This window comes from Malaclemys terrapin, chromosome 7 (assembly GCF_027887155.1).
Source record: "Malaclemys terrapin pileata isolate rMalTer1 chromosome 7, rMalTer1.hap1, whole genome shotgun sequence".
NCBI lineage: Eukaryota > Metazoa > Chordata > Testudines > Emydidae > Malaclemys > Malaclemys terrapin.
The window spans coordinates 100,145,203-100,165,657 of record NC_071511.1 but is presented as its reverse complement, the minus strand read 5'-3'; the positions used below and the strand labels follow the sequence as shown (position 1 = coordinate 100,165,657).

At 43.3% G+C, this 20,455-nt stretch overlaps 1 protein-coding gene across 4 annotated transcripts in view; it reads left to right on the top strand.

Annotated features, from left to right (window-relative positions):
• The window catches only part of INPP5A (inositol polyphosphate-5-phosphatase A), a 419,473-nt gene that overhangs the window by 49,995 nt on the left and 349,023 nt on the right, over positions 1 to 20,455 (top strand). The window lies entirely within an intron of this gene.

Below are 20,455 nucleotides of genomic sequence, written 5' to 3'. Positions count from 1 at the left end.
TAAACGGAAATCATGACTGAAATGTGGTTGCCAGACAAGTCTGGGGAGTGCATAAACCAGTTTCTTAAAGACAAAGGACAAGCTGACACGTCTAGCCAGGTGTCACCAAACTTGACAAGGATGGGGGGGTGGTGGTGGTAAGAGAGAGATCTACATTTTCAAAAACAGCAGTATGGAACCTCTTTCACCATGAGAATCATGACTTTATCCTCATAGCAGGAAAGAACTTTATCTCAGGGTAACCCTCGGGGAAAATGCATTTCAAAGGGTGAATGGTCTATAAAAGTGAGGGGCAAAACCACCCCAAGATATCTCTCCCTATCTATCTTTGTCTCTTTCACCGAAGAAGACAAAGGGTACATCTTCACTACTGGCCAGATTGGCGGGCAGCGATTGATCCAGCGGGGATCGATTTATCGTGTCTCGTCTAGACACGATAAATCGATTCCCCAAGCGCTCTCCCATTGACTCCTGTACTCCAGCTCGTCAAGAAGCGCAGGTAGAGCAGACTGGGGGAGCGGCAGCAGTCGACTCACCGTAGTGAAGACACTGCAGTAAGTCGATCTAAGTACGTTGATTTCAGCTACGTTATTCATTTAGATCGATCTCCCCCCGCCGTAGTGTAGACCAGGCCAAAGTAAGCAGCCATTTGACTTCGGGAGAAATCCTGACTTGAAACTTGGTCAGCATGTGATAAGAATTGGGACCATGTGATAAGAATTTCATTTTGAACCAAGTCTAGTTTAAGTTTTAGCACTAGAAAGCATTTTCTCTTGTAACCATTGCTGACTTTAATGCCTTGTGCCTCACTTTAAAAGCTGTCTCTTTGTAGTTAAATAAACTTGTTTTATTCTTTAATCAAAATTAAACCATTGTGGTTAAACTGAACTGTTTGGTAACTCCATTTAAAATAGCAAACTGCTGTATATTGACCCCTTACAAGGGCAATGGACCTCCAATATCTGGATTGTCCAGGAGAGGGCTGGACAGTGCAGAACACAAGTTTTTTGGGGAAATCTGGGACTGTGAGTGTGTTGGGGTCACCCTGCAAATAGTAACCAAGGCTGGTGGAAGCCAGAATATGACTGATGTGTGACTGGCTGGCTGCAACTAGACGCTGACGCTCTGGGCGTTAGCTGTTTGTGAGAGACTTAGGTGGGAGCTATAGTAGCAAAGCATTGTGAGGCACCCAAGGTGGCAAGGCAGGTGGTGACACACCCCTTGACTAATCGGGATTGCACTCTGGAATGTCATACAGAGGGTGCAGGTCTTTTGGTGCCCTATGGAGAGAAGCTTGTAGATCTGCTGTACCTCATCCCAGCAGTGCCCCTGCTAGGATGCTCTGCTGCTAGACAGCAGCCTGTAGTTTCATAGATTCCTTCCCAGACAAAGTCCAGCAGCAGCTCAGGAACGCATTTCCACCTTGGAGCTAATTAAGTGTATTTGAACCTATTTAGATTCAGCACTTTTAAAGTGGGACTGGGCTATTTCCACAGAAGAGAGAGTCAAAGGTTGTGCTGACCAGAAATCAGGTCAAGGAGCTTCAGGGGAAACATAAGAGCTACTTCTTTGGCTTGTATATTTTTGTCTTGGTCCTTACGGCCAGCGAAGTTGTGTGAAGGGGATGCAGCCAGAAGTTCTTTTCAAGTTTCTTTCATTTTAGTTAAAACAGAACTCCTCAAATAAACTCTGGAGAGGATTGTTGAACTGAAACCTAAACCTCTGGTGAACTGGAGCACAGCTCTGGACCTGAATTACTCTGCAAAATAAATTTGTCCACTGCTGGCCATAATAAATATGTTCAGTATTTAATTTACACCATCGTTAGTACAGCAGAGAAGTAGATTTCTCAATTCAGTTATAAGCATGTAAGCTGAGTTTGGTCTCCTGTAATGCAGGATCACTCACACTTTTTAAATGGGGAAGATAAAAATAATCTTCCAAATTATTAGTGGCGATGGGTTGCTCTTTCAAGAGACACTCACTCATTTTCCCCATCCCTTCAAAAGTTCCATGTCATCATGACACAATTTCTTACTACACTACTTCACTACTTACGTGTATTTGACTCCCTCAGATGTCTCTTAATGCTACTTCATGTAGCAGCCAAAAATGGTCTCAAGAATAAAGAGTGGTGCTACATTCAAAACCTTCCTACCTCTTGGTGGTCAAGAGCATTCACAACCTTAGCTGTGATTGGCTGTCATACTACTGGGCTGGCCACATGTGCACATCACAGATTCAATTCACTTTTTTGGTGCCTGCTACTGTATCTCCTTATTTCAACAGTGATTCCTGTACCCTAAGAGGATGTACTGCCTCTGGCGGACAGTAACTAGTGTTGACGCTTTTGCTCTTTTTTGGACTTTGTCTATACAGGGAAATTGCCAAAATACCTGTTAACGTGATGTTAAACACTTGGGGGCCAGATTTTCAGTCCTAACTAGGCTCTCTTTTCTGCTGATAACACAAAGCAGTAATACAACTGCCCGAAACGTGCAGTTCAGGATTTTTCCTGATATTTTGGGCCAGCTACTTCAGCTAATATGTTTTTGAAATTAATCTTTCAATGGGACCCTATTGGTTCCACCCCTATTAAATTCTATAATTGGTTTCCGTGAGGTAAAAGTTTGAGCAAACTTGTTTTCTTTTTGTTGATAACATTGCTCTACAGCCAAAATGCTTCTGAAATAAATGTAGTCAAACTTTACTAATTCTGGGTCACTGAGAACAAAAATGATGCTTAAAATTGTTGATTGGCTCTAGTTTTCAAGATATTCTATTGGGTCAGTATATACGACCCTTGACTTGGGAATGGCGGAGGATAAGTGAGTTATAAAGGGAAGGGATCTCAATTTAAACCAGAAATGACTAAAATACATCTTTGACTGGATCTATGAATAAATCTATGACTGGGTTTGGACAGTACTTGCTTTTTAGGCAAAACAATGAATGATGCAATCTGAAGCTGGTATTGCATCATACATGAGATGAATTGCATCATGTTATTCCTAGAAGTCATGAATGATGCAATCATAATGAAGCTTACATCACTCTGCTGAACAAATTGCCCTATATCAGCTCTAGAAATCATACAGTGTCGTGCTCTTTTATTTGTCAGTGTTTGATTTTGCAAAGGGACACATTTCTGTTTAGCCAGAGTGAGCAGAGATGCCTCATACTTGTGTGAACAGTGCAGATAACTTCTGCTATGTTTGTGGTGAAGTGACTTTTGCATCACAAAAGTGCAGTATAACTAGTATATGGTTAAGAAAGCCTATCACCTTTATTTTGGCTGCAAAATTGGAGATCAGGACAAGAGGTGGGCCCCACACATATGCTGCAACACTTGTGCAACAAATCTTTGCCAGCGGTTGAACAGGAAAAGGAAATCTATGCCTTTTGCAGTGCCAATGATTTGGAGAGAGCCAACAGATCATACCAGCAATTGTTACTTCTGCATGGTGCCTCCAGTTGGGAAAGGTGTGTCAAAGAAGAAAAAGTGGACTGTGCAGTATCCAAACATTCCATCAGCTATACGCCCAGTACCCCACGGAGAAGGACTGCTGGTTCCTGATGCACCAGAATCATTCTCACTTGAGTCAGACGAGGAAGAGGATGAAACTTCTGGTCCTGAACCATCAATGTCACAGGACCCACATTTTCTCCCATCTTCCTCCTCTGAACCACACCTCATAACACAAGGTGAACTGAATGACCTTGTCAGGATTTGGAACTACCCAAGAGTAAGGCAGAGTTGTTGGGCTCCAGACTACAGCGGTGGAATCTCCTGGCAGGTGATGTTAGGGTTTCCTTGTTCCGTGACCGTCAAAAGGATCTTGTCCCATTCTTCTTCATGGAAGGTGATCTCGTAGCCTGCAACAACATCGATGGTGTGATGGCAGCCCTCAACATCGTTCACGATCCAGATGAGTGGAGACTGTTCATTGATTCATCAAAGACGAATCTTAAAGCTGTTTTACTGCAGAATGGCAATGTTTTGCCATCAATTCCAGTTGGTCATGCAATCCATATGAAGGAAACCTATGACAACATGAAACAACTTTTGAGGTGCATAAACTATGACCAACATCAGTGGCAGCTTTGTGGCGATTTGAAGGTTGTTGCTCTCTTGCTTGGTCTGCAGACTGGATACACAAAGTACTGCTGTTTTCTCTGCGAATGGGATAGTCGTGCAAGAGATTCCCACTACATCAAGAAAGATTGGCCACTCCGACAGTCATTGGAGCCTGGGAGGAAAAGTGTTCAGCATCCACCACTTGTTGAATCAAGGAAGATTTTGTTACCACCCTTATACATCAAGCTGGGTCTGATGAAGAAGTTTGTCAAGGCCATTGACAAAACAGAAGCAGCTTTCAAGTACCTCCGTGGAAAATTTCCAAGGTTAAGTGAAGCTAAGATAAAGGAAGGTGTCTTTGTTGGTCCTCAGATTCGTGAACTTCTTTGAGATGATGCGTTTGACCGTGCACTGCGTGGCAAGGAAAAGACAGCAGTGGCAATAAATTAGTGGCAATAAATTTTCTCGGAAACAACAAGGCAGACAACTGCAGGTTGTTGGTGGAAAGCCTCCTCAAGGCATACAAAAGCCTTGGTTGCAACATGTCACTAAAGAGCCATTTTTTGTGCACTCATCTAGATTTTTTTTCCCACCGAACTGCGGAGCAGTGAGCGACGAGCACGGCGAGCAATTTCACCAGGACATTGCAACAATGGAGAAATGCTATCAGGGCAAATGGAACCCATCAATGCTTGCAGACTATTGCTGGACAGTGATGAGATGCTCCATTTAATGAATACAAGAGACAAGCCAAGAAGCGCCGAGTAGACACTGAATAGGACTAAACTATGTACATAATAGTTTTTTGCCTTTTGTTTCATAATAAATTTTATTTATATAACCCTTTCGCTGATTTTTAAAGTGTTACATAAACAGGACAGGTGAAATATTATGTAAAGCAACCATAAACACATGAAAAGACCTAGGTTTACAATTTATGATTAAAACTCTATCTACACAATATACATAGACATAAAATGTAAAAACTTAAATATCTTAGAAACAGTAGCCAATCAGTTGTTTTAATTGTCATATTTGGATTCAGCACATCAAAATACATAAAATGTGCTATTTATTATCTCTGAAGCAGACGACTTCTCAAAAATTGTAGACCAGTGTAACTAGAGACCTAAATACTCCTGAGCAGGTAGAAATATGAGAACGTGACATTTTAAGAATATAAGTTCCTATGTTAAATAAATAAGGCAGAAAACAAAACTCTTATGCTTTCATTTTAAAGCATTTAGAGCTAAACTTTCACAAGGAGGGGGTGGCATTTTGTGGACTCAGTTTTCTTCCGCAGGATTTTTGTATGCATTTTGTGACTATAATTGAACGGTGGCCATGCATGTATTTACATCTGTAATTATATGGTTTCTGGTGGATATCAGGTAATTAGGGCCGTTGCATGCTTAAATAAATTAATTGCGCAATTAGACAACAATAGGATGCCATTTTAAATATTTTTGGAAGTTTACTACCTTTTTTTCAAATTATTAATTTCAGTTACAAAACAGAATACAAAGTGTACAGTGTTCACTTTATATTTTTATTACAGTGCAAATATTTGTAATAAAACCAATTATATTTTTCAATTAATCTCTTTATCATCAAACGCCTCCTGTTGCTGCTGGGGGAGGGGTGGCGGGGTAGTGGCCTGAGAGTGCCCCAGCAGCAGCCGCTGTGGCTGGCCCAGGGACTGTCTGAGCTACTCAGGTGTGCGGTTACCATACGTCTGGATTTTCCCGGACATGTCCGGCTTTTTGGTCGTCAAATCCCCATCTGGGAGGAAATTCCAAAAAGTCGGACATGTCCGGGAAAATAGGGAGGGATCGTGGGGCTTGGATCCACGCTGGGGCTGGAGCCGGAGCCGCTGGGGCCGGCGCCGCTTGGCTGGGGTTGGGGCCGGTGCTGGGGCCAGTGGCAGACGGGCCGGTGCCCCGGGGCCTGAGCCGCTGGGGCTGGAGCCTGAGTCGAGCTGGAACCGCCGGGGCAGGCCGGGGCTGGCATGGTCCGCCGGAACCGGGGCCGATGCCCCAGGGTCAAGGTTGAGCCGGGCCGGAGCTGCGGGGACCAGAGCCGCTCGGCTGGGGTTGGTGCCCCGGGGCCCGAGGCGAGCTGGAACCACCGGGGCGGGCCGGGGCTGGCATGCTTGGCTGGAACTGGGGCTGGCGCTCCAGGGCCTAAGGCGAGCCGGGCCCAAGCCACTCGGCCAGGGGGCCGGACTGGGCCGCGCCTCCTCGCGCCTCCCCCAGCTTACCTGCTGCCTGCCTCCCTGTTTCAGGCTTCCTGCGAACATTTGATTCGCGGGAAGCAGGGGAGGGGGAGGAGCAGGGGCGGAGCGTTCAGGGGAGGGGAAGGGGGCGAGTTGGGCGGGGGTGGGACTCCTTGGAGTGTCCTCTTTTTTTTTTTTTTATTTTAAAAAATGGTAACCCTACTCACGTGGCCCCTGGGCCAGCTGCCAGCTGTACTGGCCGCTGTAGAAGTCCCAGAGGGCCTGGAAAGTCATGGAATCCATTACTTCTGTTACCTCTGTGACAAACTTGCAGCCTTAATTAAGAGGGCTGAGAGGCTATTGTACTGCTGTGCATTACCCTGGACAATATAGGTTTATGCAGGGGCATTCACTTTTTATCAGATTTATAGTTATTGACTTTAATCATGTTGAATGAGGCTAACTCTCCAAAACACTAACATGGAATTTGGGAATGGGTGGCTGTTTCATCTAATGGAGCAAAGGCAAAATTTAAAGCTAAAGTCATCTTGGACACTTCTCTTTCCTAGGGAATCCACTGGGGCTGCCTGTTATCTTACTACATAATTTATTGAAATGGAAATGATTTACTATATTAGTGGAATTCCTGGTCTGCCTAAAAGGTCTGAACAATAAATACCTTCTGTTTTTAAAATGAAAATCTAGAGGAAATTGATGATCCCTCTCTTTTTTTATTCGGGATATAAAGTTAACACTTGACTATTCAGTTCTCATCATAAAGATTTGTCTGTCTATAACAACTTCCCAGGACTGCAGACCATTACTTCTGAGAGTAAGGGGTTTTCCATTGTTTGCCACAAAATTTTCATATAGTTTTCTTTTCTACACCTTTTGAAAAATGCACAGCTGCTTTTGGAGTGTGTTCAGAAGAAGCTGGCAGCCCAACCGTTCTTACATTGTGCCTCCTGACGTTATTTTTGCTGTGGGTGTATTTATAAAATGTCAACTGGCCTCTTTCAGAATTATTTGAACTGGTCTGAGATCAAGTTTCATGCTGAACTTGCTATGAAGAATGAAATTTGTTTTAAAGGTAGAAATGGATTTTAGTTTTTGTCATTGTGTAAAATAGGTTAATTGGCTTGTGGATTATTTGCCAAAACATTTTTTCCTCCAGAATGTATACTGTATGTCTATGACATAATTTTAGATACTACTAGAAATTTAAAATTAGCAGGTAATGGTCCCTTGTATGTTTTAGAAATAAATAGGCTAAACAATTACTTAATAGGGTGTGACATAGGTGACTTTTCAAATAGACAAGATATTTACCTGTATTCTAATATTAGCATTCATCTTTTGCTGTAATATTAACAGGTAAACATTCTTGCCTGGTAGAAAGTGTTATACAGAGAAAAATTAAGTGCAAACTGAGGTTTGAACCTGCAGTCCTTTCTCAATAAGTTATAAGGCCCTGATCTTACAAAGATTTAAGCATGAGTTTAATTCTACTCTTCATGAGTAATCCTATTGACTTCAGTAGGAAATATAGTGTGTAAAGTTAAGCATGTGTATAAGTCTTTCTTATTCATAATGAGGTACACAGATCCACGACATTTGGGTCTCGGCTTTATGTAGTCTTGGATGCAGACAATACCCGTCAATCAGTGGCAGGGAAGGTTTGGTTCCACCTCTCAGAAATTGCTGTTTTTTGTCTGCCTCTTCAGCTGCCGGCAGGCAGACCATCTCCTCCCTGCTGCAGTGCAAATTTGAAAACGCCAACAAAGGAACAGGTTTTGTTTTTGTTTTTGTGTTTTTTTTTTTTTTAATGGCTAGGCTGCCATGGTCTGTCTGCCTTTGTCTGGAGAGAGGATTCCCTCTCTCCCCATTGTACTGGGACTCTTTGTGCCCCTGCTCATCCATGCAGAGTGCATCATGGTACAGAGGGAAAGCTAGAAATTGGGCTCCTGCACATCTCCACTGACTGAATGCCTGGATGGAGACCTGTGCCTGTTCTGTGGAAACCCGGGTGCTCTCAAGTGCACAGGCTGGAACAGGGTTTCCTTCAGATGCCCTCCCTTCCTGAAGACACCTATTCACTTCCATAAGGTTTAGATCAATCCTTAGGGGAGTAAATGAAACAGAAGGGCTTTGCACAGATGCTCTTCCCTAGGGTGAATTTTGTCCAAATAGCTTATCATAAATAAAATGCAAAAAATGTTTTTCTTTTTGCACATATAACAGCATAAAATATTTTAATTGTGCATTTTTAAATATAGAATATGACTGAAATTTACATTATAGCTCCCCTGCACCTCTCTATCAATGTAACATTTTTGGATATGGAAGATACTAAAGTTTCAAGAGATTCAGGGCTGCCCCGGGAGGAGGGGGTGGCAAGTGGGGCAATTTACCCTGGGCCCCGTAGGGGCCCCCACAAGAATGTTGGAGGCTCCCCCCGCCTCCCCCCATCCCCTGGCGCCTCGGCACACCATGTCCAGGAACAGCCCTGGACAGGGCCACAGCAGCGTGGCCCGGGCGGGGCCTGAGGTCCTCCCGCTTGGAGCCCCGTGGTAAGGGGGCGGGCGGGCTGCGAGCTGCGGCCCAGTGGTGGAGTTCAGGCCCCGCTGGAGCCATGCCACTGCAGCGCTGTCCAGGGCCACTCCTGGACACGCTGAGGTGCCAGGGAATGGGGGAGGCGGGGATAAGCAGCATGGTAAACCCCTCTGAGCCAAACACCCCCTGACCCCATCACCCACAGCCCTGACCCCCAGCTCTGAGCCCAGCCCCTCTGAGCCAAGCGCTCCCTGACCCCATTCCCCCCCCCCCCAGCCCTGACCCTTAGCTCCGAGCCCAGCCCCTCTGAGCTGGGCACCCCCCCGACCCCATCACCCCCATAGCCCTAACCCCCAGCTCCAAGCCCAGCCCCTCTGAGCCAGGCACCCCCCGACTCCATCCCCGCACACCCCGTGACCCAGAGCCCCACCCAGCCTTGAGCAACATCAGCGCCATCCCCTGGCAGTGACAGCCCATTGGTACCAACCATCACTATCACCCAGCAACAACCCATCATGTAATTGCAAATGTATACATACCATTACAGCATTTAATGTTCTTAAATAATGTATTTTGTGTATTTTCAAATTATTAAAAATTTATTTTTGAATGTATTTCACTGGTTATTTTTAACGTTTCCAAATACATGTTACTATAGTATTGCAACTTTTTTTTTTATGGAAGGGGCCCCTGAAATTGCTTTGCCCCAGGCCCCCTGAATCCTCTGGGTGGCCCTGGAGAGATTAAATTGTTTCAAAGGTACTTCATACAGGCAGGGATGTTATCAGCTTTGACTGAGACTGAGCAAAATGTCACTGCAGTGAAATTTAATATCTGATAGTATTAAGATGCTGTATTCTTTATTTTTAATATTCACCTTGCAACCACTCTTTTTTCCTAATGGATATATCCTTGAGCTAGCCAATGTGCAAAACACTTTTCCCCTAGAAAAGGATATGAGTCTTCCCTTATGACAAGCAGAGAGTTGATCAATACCAGAGATAAGTCTGTTTGCCACTGAAATGAGGAAGAGTACAATGGCCATACATGATTCTCACTGACGGGACAAATTCTCGAGATGCCTTCTTCGTTTTCAGTCTCCATGTTACTGGCTTGCCAGCTTTTTCTTAAAGTGAGCTCTATGAAGAATATTCTTGTTGTTCAGACATTGGCTGAGGCCCAAGAGATTTGGGTAAATTTCCTGGTTTGGCCTATGTGACTTTGTGCAAGGGAAATTAAGTGCGAGCTGAATGACTAATTTTCTAAGGCTACTTTGAAAGTCCCAGCTTTTGTGCCTCCGATCTTAATCTGTATAAGGAGGAAAGTGTTAATTATCTACTTCACAGAAGTCCTGCTTATCATAACTTTGCTCTCAACTAGCACTACTAGCAACACCTATCAGATTTTTAAAATATTTAGAATTGTCACAATTGCCTTTTCATGTCCGTTCTCATCAAACCATATTATCTGATAACTGGCTTTCCATTTGCGTATCTGCACTGAATCCCTCTTGAATTATCTGAACAAGACTGACATACTACAAAACGCAATGTTCTTCTTCCCTTATGTTCCATTACAAATATGGAAGTTGGTTAAATATTTTGAAGCCATTTTAGGGTGGGGAAAAATAATGAAAATAATTTGGAATGAGGTGTTGTCAGAAGAAGAGTTTAACTTTGGTTTGGGAACCTGTTTTCCTAAACAGGAAAAGAGCGATTCCAGCGCAGTTTAGAAATGTTGATACAATGTGAAGTGCACTTCCTTATGGGAGAGAAAAATTAGGTGTTGCCTCATTTCAAACAGGATATCTTTTAATAGTTAGGTTTAAATATATAGGATTTTCCATGGTTTTTGAATTTGTATAGCAACAAACACAAGAGTAAATTTAAACTGAATTGCATTATTATTGACCAACTTGAATAAGACGCAAAAAGAACCAGAGTACTTGTGGCACCTTGGAGACTAACAAATTTATTAGAGCATAAGCTTTCGTGGGCTACAGCCCACTTCTTCGGATGCATAGAATGGAATATATATATATATATATATATATACACACACACACACACATACAGAGAGCATGTGCAGGGGCTCATTCACCTGCACATCTATCAATGTGATATATGCCATCATGTGCCAGCAATGCCCCTCTGCCATGTACATTGGCCAAACTGGACAGTCTTTACACAAAAGAATTAATGGACACAAATCTGATATCAGGAATCATAATACTCAAAAACCAGTAGGAGAACACTTTAACCTGTCTGGTCATTCAATGACAGACCTGCGGGTGGCTATATTACAACAGAAAAACTTCAAAAACAGACTCCAATGAGAGACTGCTGAGCTGGAATTGATATGCAAACTAGATACAATCAATTTAGGATTAAATAAGGACTGGGAATGGCTGAGCCATTACAAACATTGAATCTATCTTCCCTTGTAAGTATTCTCACACTTCTTATCAAACTGTCTGTACTGGGCTAGCTTGATTATCACTTCAAAAAAAAATTTTTTTTCACTTATTTAATTGGCCTCTCAGAGTTGGTAAGACAACTCCCACCTGTTCATGCTCTCTGTATGTGTGTGTATATATATCTCCTCAATATATGTTCCATTCTATGCATCTGAAGAAGCGGGCTGTAGTCCACGAAAGCTTATGCTCTAATAAATTTGTTAGTCTCTAAGGTGCCACAAGTACTCCTGTTCTTTTTGCGGATACAGACTAACACGGCTGCTACTCTGGAACCTTGAATAAGATGTGCATTGGGATTTGATGATATTGTTGATTCAGGCTTTAGTAATGAACAGAATACATCATTCCACAAAAATGGTCTAAAAATTGTTTTGTGGTTTGTAAATGTATTGCTTTTTTGTAAGCACTTTTTTGTTATATTAGTTTTACCCATTTTAAAATGCATTATTTTTGTACCAGTTTAAGACTCCTGGACTATTTTCTCTGGCTGCTTGAAATCTTCCTGCTATTGCTGCTACAATCCCTTAGGTGTCCGAGGGTAAATCAAGCCCTTCAATATTACTGTTCTAAAATTATCCTTCTCTAAATATCCTATGGTAAACCAAAGTCTCCCCCTCCCACACAGATTTTAGGGAAAGATTGGATCTAAACAAACTATTTCAGTGTGCCCCTGAAAGTGAGGAGATATTAGGAAAACAAAATACACTGTATGTCTGTATTTCTGGAATTACTTCTGTCTTTAAGGAAAGGGAGTGTGTAGTTAGATGAAAATACATTGGGGTCTTCATCCTCGGAGTAATAATTGCCCGGCAGAGGGCAACAAAAATGATTAGGGGGCTGGAGCACATGATTTATGAGGAAAGGCTGAGGGAACTGGGATTGTTTAGTCTGCAGAAGAGAAGAATGAGGGGGGATTTGATAGCTGCTTTCAACTAGAGCAGGGGTGGGAAAACTGTATTGAGGGCCAGGTTGCAAAACTGTATGGAGGGCCATCCACCCCTCCTCCCCCCTGCTCTGTGTCTCCTGACTGCCCCCTCCCGGGACTCCCCGCCCCTAACCACCCCTCTGGGATCCCACCCCCTATTCAACCCCCCCTGCTCCCTGACCCCTAACTGCCCTGACCCCCATCCACATCCCTGCCCCCTGACAGGCCCCCCAGGACTCCCAAGGCTATCCAACCGCCACCTGCTCCCCGTCCCCTGACTGCCCCCTGGGACACCCTGCCACTTATCCAACCCCCTCCCCACCCCCTTACTATGTCACTCAGAGCGGCAGGAGCTCGCGGCCACACCGCCACGCTGCCCGACAGGAGTGGTGGGTCAGAGCGCTGGCGGCACGGCGAGGTGAGGCAGTGGGGCAGGGGGCTAGTCTCCCCGTCCGAGAGCTCAAGGGCCAGGCAGGATGGTCCCGCGGGCCGGATGTGGCCTGCAGGCTGCAGTTTGCCCACCTCTGTTCTATACTGTTCTCAGTGGTAGCAGGTGACAGAACAAGGAGCTATGGTCGCAAGTTGCAGTTGGGGAGGTTTAGGTTGGTTATTAGGAAAAACTTTTTCACTAGGAGGGTGGTGAAGCCCTGGAATGGGTTATCTAGGGAGGTGGTGGAATCTTCTTCCTTAGATGTTTTTAAGGTCAGGCTTGACAAAACCCTGGCTGGGATGATTTAGTTGGAGTTGGTCCTGCTTTGAGCAGGAGATGGGACTAGATGACCTCCTGAGGTCCCTTCCAACCCTGATATTCTATGATAATAAAAGGCAGATATGGAGGTAACCCATTTTGAAAAAAAGAATTAAGTTCCATCACTTCATATTTTGTAGGGGGGAGGGATAGCTCAGTGGTTTGAGCATTGGCCTGCTAAACCCAGGGTTGTGAGTTCAATCCTTGAGGGGGCCACTTGGGGATCTGAGGCAAAATCAGTACTTGGTCCTGCTAGTGAAGGCAGGGGGCTGGACTCGATGACCTTTCAAGGTCCCTTCCAGTTCTAGGAGATAGGATATCTCCATTAATTTATTTATTTATTTAATTTATTCCTATCAGTCTGTTACTGAATGCCTTTGAACTTGAGATAGAATGGGGGCCTGATCCTCCCCTTGCACAGTGTGTTTCAGAAGAAATTCCACTGAAATAAAACTGATGGAAGTGAGAGGAAACTCTGGCCCTGGCCCTGTGAACCCTTTTTGCTTTCCAGTAGTCTGACCTGATGAGCCACAGTCCTGTGAAATAATATAGGACAACCCTTACACAGTCTCTTCCTATCATCAGTTACTTCTAAATAATTGGCTTTTTATGAAAAACTAGATCACTTAAAGGGCCACTTTCATCTTGAATTTTTTTTAAATTAGTAAGTTTCAAAAATTCAAGTTTTTTGATAGGGGACACTTCCAATAGTAAGTCTTGAATTGCTTAAAATAATCTTTTAAACAATTTAAAACAGTTTTTCTGCTTCTGTACTGAGGTTTATAAGCATCTTAACAATCGTATTTGGGCCTGCCCTTCTTTCCCCCATACACACCATTGCTTGCCTACCAGCAGCTCTGAAGTAGCACCTCCAAATTTCTGAACTCTTCTTGAGGACCTGCACAAGAGCCCCAGGGTGTGAAGAACTGCTCACCCCATAAGGATCCTGTTGTTTCTCTAGCCTGTGCAGGAGTCTGAGGAGCTAATGGGGGTTCTGCTAGTCTCTTTTTGTGAACTATACAGGACTCTGGAAAGGAAAGAGACATTTCTCTAACTATTTTTGGCTCCTATTCACCAGCTACATGCAGAACTCCTGGGGAGGGGAGACATCCTCCTACTTGCAAACTCTGAAACACCAGAAGCTGTGTTGCATTGCTGGTAAATATCCTCTGAGGGCAAGGCTACACTTGCAAATGTAGAGTGCTTTGAGTTAAAACCAGCCTTCGTAGAACACAGTAGGGAAAGTGCTGCAGTCTGTCCCCACTGACGGCTGACAGCACACTGGCGTGGCCACATTAACAGCTCTTCCAATGGCCACAGAGAGCAGTGCATTGTCGTAGCTATCCCAGCATGCAAGTGGCTGCAATGTGCTTTTCAAATGGGGGTGGGGAGTGGGGTGGAGTGTGACAGGGAGTGTGTTGTGTGTGGGGGGGGGAGAGAGTGGGTTTTTGGGGGGCTGAGAGTTTTGGGGGGTCTTGTAAGTTCAGACAGCAGCAGACCTCCCCCCCACCCAGTATTCCTCAGTAATGGCTTGCATGCTGGCTGTCAGAAATGGAGCTTTGAAAGGGCATTTCCGCATTCCTACAGGAGTTCAAAACAATGACAAGAGTGGCCACTTGACTTAAGGGGATTATGGGACGTTTCCGGAGGCCGATCAGAGTGCCGATCAGAGTTCACACTGATGCCTGTGCGTTGTAGCCAAAGCACAGCAAACGTTATTTCTCTCACCGAGGTGGAGTACCAGGAGTGCTCTAGCCGTGGAGTCAGAGTGCTCTACGTGCCTTGCCAGTGTGGAAGGGGAGTGAGCTAGTGCGCACGGGGCTCCTTTATTGCACACTAACTCGCAAGTGTAGCCAAGCCCTAAGTGTCAATGCTTGGGGAAGATCATGGATGTGAAGTCTCCCAGAGAGACTGATATCACCATGCTAGAGTCTGAGACAGGAAGTGCAGTTGGCCATTAACAAAACTAAGTAGAAAATACTGTCAAATCCGCAAAGTTGCAACAAACTGCAAAGAGAATTTGTTGTTCTAACTCAGGGGTCGGCAACGTTCGGCACGCGGCTCGCCAGGGTAAGCACCCTGGCGGGCCGGGCCAGTTTTATTTACCTGCTGACGCGGCAGGTTCGGCCGATCGCTGCCCCCATTGGCCCAGGACGGCGAACCGCAGCCAGTGGAGGCCGTGATCAGCTGAACCTGCCGCGTCAGCAGGTAAATAAAACTGGCCCTGCCCGCCAGGGTGCTTACCCTGGCGAGCCGCGTGCCGAACGTTGCCAACCCCTGTTCTAACTCCTTTTGAATCAGTCATTTTAGAGATTATTTGTAACTATAGTAGATACATTTCTGTCTGAAAACTTTTATAACTTTTAAGCTGATGATGCTCTTTTAAAGTAACGGAGGTTTGTCTGCTTTTTGATTTTAGAAGGCAGGTCAAGAAGTATTAAACACCAGAGAAATCTTTTTCAATACTGATGATGGGCAGGCCCTCTCCCCTGCAAAAAACATGTTCCTCTAAATACTGCAAATGTTCTTCTTAAAATGTCAGGCATGTACTTATTTTAGTGTTGTATGCCAAACTATTGTTTTACTATGGGTCATGGTGAGTTCAATATTAGTGACAAGTTATTAGATTGGTTTCTAAAATTAGCACTGTTAGTACTGGCTGTAGTCTCTTATTTCAGAGAAAGAACTGTATTTAACAAGAATTTTTAAATAGCCTTTGCTAGTTGTCTCCCTTTAAAATGAAAATTCTCCACTCTTTCTCAGAAAACTGTTTTACTAATTGAACAAGTGTAAATAGGTTTAGGTTTCTATAGAAAAATATAGTACAGTACATTTTAGTTGACTAAAAGAACCTATTTTTTCTTCTTAAATCAACTAAATTGTCGTACGTTTGTGGGGAGGAATTCCATAGTTCAGGCAAGTAAGGAATACTTCTCTCTAACACTCATTTTAAGATCTTCAATATAAGAACTAAAAACAAGTGTATATGAATTCTTATATGAATTTAGAAAACATTTCTGATTGGAGAAAGTGGAAGTAGTATATAAATAGAACTGGACATTTCTTTTAAGATACTTGACGAAATAATATGTGATGGAAGGCCAGGAATGTGATATTACAATTTACTGATTCTCTGGATTACTCACTAGCTCAAAATCCCCATGAATCAGTGTTGCTAAGATCCAGGAACTTGGTCATATTCCTTTTGCTTCTAAAGTCATAATTCTTATTGAGACAGTTGGTGACTGGGACACAGAGCCAGAAATAGATAAATTGACCCACTTAATTGACAAAGGATGGAGTAGAAGGGGATCGATGGTTGTGACACTATGCACCCCTGTATTCATACTCCATGTGCTATTGTAATAATCTTTGTACAAAATATGCCTTGTGAGGTATCCTTTGAAAACTGATAACCCACTGATCATTACTATTCTTGTGTGATATATGTACATGGTGTGTATTAAGAGTTATGGAGACATGCTGAAATTATGATTAATGTGTGTTTTAAACCAGATATGTCAGGGGAAGTTGGTAAACAGGTATGTCCAAAACAAAGGAATGTGGGTTTACTTCAGTTTACATATAAGCAGCATCAAGAGAGTAGTGTAGAAGATTGCAGGAAACCAAACACTTACATTTTAGCAAGCATCTGCTTAAGGGGTGGGGTGTGGGAGGGGGAGAATGCAGACTTCCTTTACCACTATGTCGCCTTCCTCACAGCTTGAATAAACTTTACTTTGTGGGGTAACCTTCCAAAGAATCCATTTCAAAGGTTCACTGGACAATAAAGACTGGATCTGATCCTCCAGTGGTAAGCAATTGAATCAGCTGATTGTGTAGTATATTCCTGTATTATAAACGTGTAAAAGAGGTCTTTTCTGAAAGCAAATGACAACTGGTGATTTAATAATATTGTGAATTTTAATGTATTACCACTATATGAGGAAATATGGATACTTACTGATATTATGCTTTAAAGTATGTGGCTACACAAGGAGAAATTGGTTCCCTCACAGACAGGAGAGAGAGCATCTATTTACCTGTCTCGCATATATTTAAGCATGGTGGAATGGAAGTCCCATTTATATACAGGAGGATGTGAAATACACAGGAAGGGAAGAATAGTGTGAGATCATCCTGCCTCTTGAAACAGTCACTGAACTTTGGAAGTTATAAGCATCTTTGGCATCCATCACTAGACTGACAACAGGGAACTGCGATCTTGCAAGCTGAGAAAGATGGGTCCTTCAACCAAGGGGGACCTGAAGTATTTGGAAACCTGAATATATATGCTTTAGGCAAAGATCTTTCATCTTAGAAAACTAGTGAAGCCAACATCTTGTATTTCTATGTAAGATTCTGACTGAGGGAAAGTCAGCCATGGCTGGGAAGAAGAAATTCTGGTGAACCATCTTGAACAAAGCCTGTACCTTGCTAGATTAAGTTTTAGACTTTAGATGTGTGTGTGTTTCACTTTTATTTGATTTAACCCTTTCTAACTTTATTCCTTTTACTTGGCACCACTTATCCTAAGTCGTGTAGTTAATAAATTTTGTTTTATTTTTACTATAAACCAACTCAGTGCTGTGTTTGCATATTTACCCCAGCTAAAATAAGCTGTGATGTACTTTTTTTCTCTTTAAAGGAAGAAACAAACATTATTTCTCTGAACAGACAGAGGGCTGGACATTGCAGAGCTCGCCGTTTTGGGGAAATTTGGGACTGGGTATGCCTTGGGGTCACTTTGCTGGTTGTAACCAAGGCTGGTGGAAACCAGAGTGAGGCTGTAGACAGACCGCTGGAGTCAGAAATGCTGAACCAGGGCTGGTTGCACAGCACACAGTCACTCATGGTGTGATCTTCATGCCTGCTACTGACTGTGTGAATCCTATGCTGGCAGCTACAGTAGCAAAGCATTGAGAGGCACTTCTGGTTACAGGGTAAGAGGTGACAAATGCTCTGGGTTGCACCCTAAACTGCATGAGAGTGATACTGCTCTTTTTGAGTAGCTTGTTAAAATTCAGCTCTGTTTGCTTCAGGAATACCATTTGGAAAACACCCTTTTTTAATATTGTTACAAAAGTAATTGAGCAGTATGGGTTGTTGTGAAAGTAGAAATTCTTCCCCTATTGAATGTTGGTTTCCATACTGACAGATGACTCCCCCCCCCCCCCCCCCCCCACTTTTTATAAAAAAAAAAAAAAAAAATCTTTCCAGTTAAACCTTCATGTATTTGGGTGTTTGTGGGTTTTTTGTTTGTTGGTTTTTTGTACAGATCTTAAGTAAACTTCCCCTCATTGCAAAATATCTTGCTGACCTCATGAGCCAAACTTCAGCACTAAAGAATATTCAATTCATGATGTCATTTAGAAGCAAAACTCTCTAGGGATTCTGATAAAGCTACAATGTCTCTTGGCCCCTGGTTCTTGTATATTAGAAAAGCTGCTTTTTATATACAGGAAATACAGTTCCACACACTTTCCGCTGCCTGCCTTTGATTTCTAGAAACATTCCTTGCCCAGGAACATAATCATGTAACTTCCATTTATTTTATATTTTTGTACTTTCAACGCTTTAAAAATTGTGCAAAGGAGAACTGTTGGACTTTCCTAACTATTTGCATGGACAGTATTGCTTAATATCAAAATGTGCCATATTTCAAAGTGTGTTGAGCTCATGTAACAAAAAACAAATGTACATCAATCATGTGTTAAGGGGGCAGGAACTGCATTTTTATGGAAGTAGTAGCTATGTGTTTTATTCCTGCCCAACTCATATCTCTTGTGCAATGTGGGGGCTTAGTTGGAATTTGAGGGAAAGTAATTGACAAAAGGAGATGAAGCACCTCTTTTAGGCATCTGAGCTCTTGAAAATTCACAACGTTTTTCTGAAGAAAAAAAAAGATTGGCGGTAATTAGTGCTACTCAGAGTTTCATTACTTGGTAGGGAAAATGAGGGAATTTTCTATCTTTCTTAAAAATATCATGTGATCCTCAGTTTACCTGTGAAATATTATCCTACTTGATTACATAGAGTTAAATCAAAGGAGGCTGTAAGGGAGATGCTAACAGGAAATGACACAATGGTATTCTTTGTGAGTGTGCCTTATCTTTACCAAGAGCCCTTGGGTGGGGGGCAGGGGGAGGGAAACAACGCAGAAGCTATTAATTGAGGAATATCCCTGGCCCACTTCCAAAGAGGTTGGTGCAGTTAATTTTTTCAGACTGAACCTAGGATGGAAGTGGATGCTAGTGTAGGCAGAAATGGAGGTTAGGGGTTGTCAGCAGTGGTTAGAGGTCAGTCTCTAGACCAGGGATCTCAAACTCAATTTACCTTAGGGCCAGTGCTAGTCCTCAAATCCTCCCAGTGGGCCAATAATGTGACTGAAGATGGTGTTCAGAAAAGAAAACGTTTATATTGTATTTTTTTTATTTCGAAGTTCTTAGAAATAATAAAATTGTCATACAACTTTAAACAATTCTTCGCCTGGCAACGCTTCTGTTCTGTCAGTTTGTTGATATTTAGCCTCAGTGACTGAGCAGTTGAAACCTTCAGGATTGCAGCAAGGTGTGCATCAGATAGTTGAGTTTGGTATTTTGACTTGTTTGTATTCATTGTGGAAAAAAGTGATGCCACCTCCATGGCTGACTCTGCCCGGCAACTAATGCTGCTGACTCTGCCCCAGCCAATGGGAGCTGCGGGGGGCAGTGTGTCTGCCTTTGTCTCGTCTCAGTGAGGAGGTTCTTGGGCCGCAGATGGCCCGCGGGCTGGGACTTTGAGACCCCTGCTCTAGACACTGGTAACATGCTACAGCACTGCAAGTCTACTTTTTCCCACCCAGAGATAAAGATAACTGAGCGGAATGACATTTACCAAAGTTTGCAAGGAAGGATTAAATAAGGGGAAATTTAGATATAAACCTTTATTGCTTTTAGCTTTTTACAATGCATACTATGTACTGTTTGAATGAATACATAATGTTTCGTTTTGAAGAAGCTGTTTTTGAGCCACTAGATCAGCTTGCTGGTAACAGGTCCCCCAAAGAAAAACAGCTTTCAGGTGCCAAACAGAGTTGGGCCTGTCATTGCTCGCATTGTTGGGAGAAAGAAGGCTGCCATCCAGGGATGCAGTCCAAGAGTGGGTGAACTGTCTTGTTCCACCCTTGGGAGAGATGCAGGAAGTGAGGCTTGTCACATTGAGGAGTGCACTTGGGAGGGATTGAAAAGGTTCTAAAGTGCAGCTCTCTCTGTAACCATGATATTTGGTTTCTATTACCATTTGAGTGTCTGGACAGGACAGGGAGGGCCAGTATTTAGGTTAGATGCCTCTTCAGGAATCCATGGAGTTAGGGCCAGATTGCTCATAGATCCCTGGGGTCCATGTGGCTGACAACTAAGTCCCCCTGTCTTGGCTGCTAGAGCCTCCCCACTGAGGGTCTGTTGCAGGAATTCCAGTGG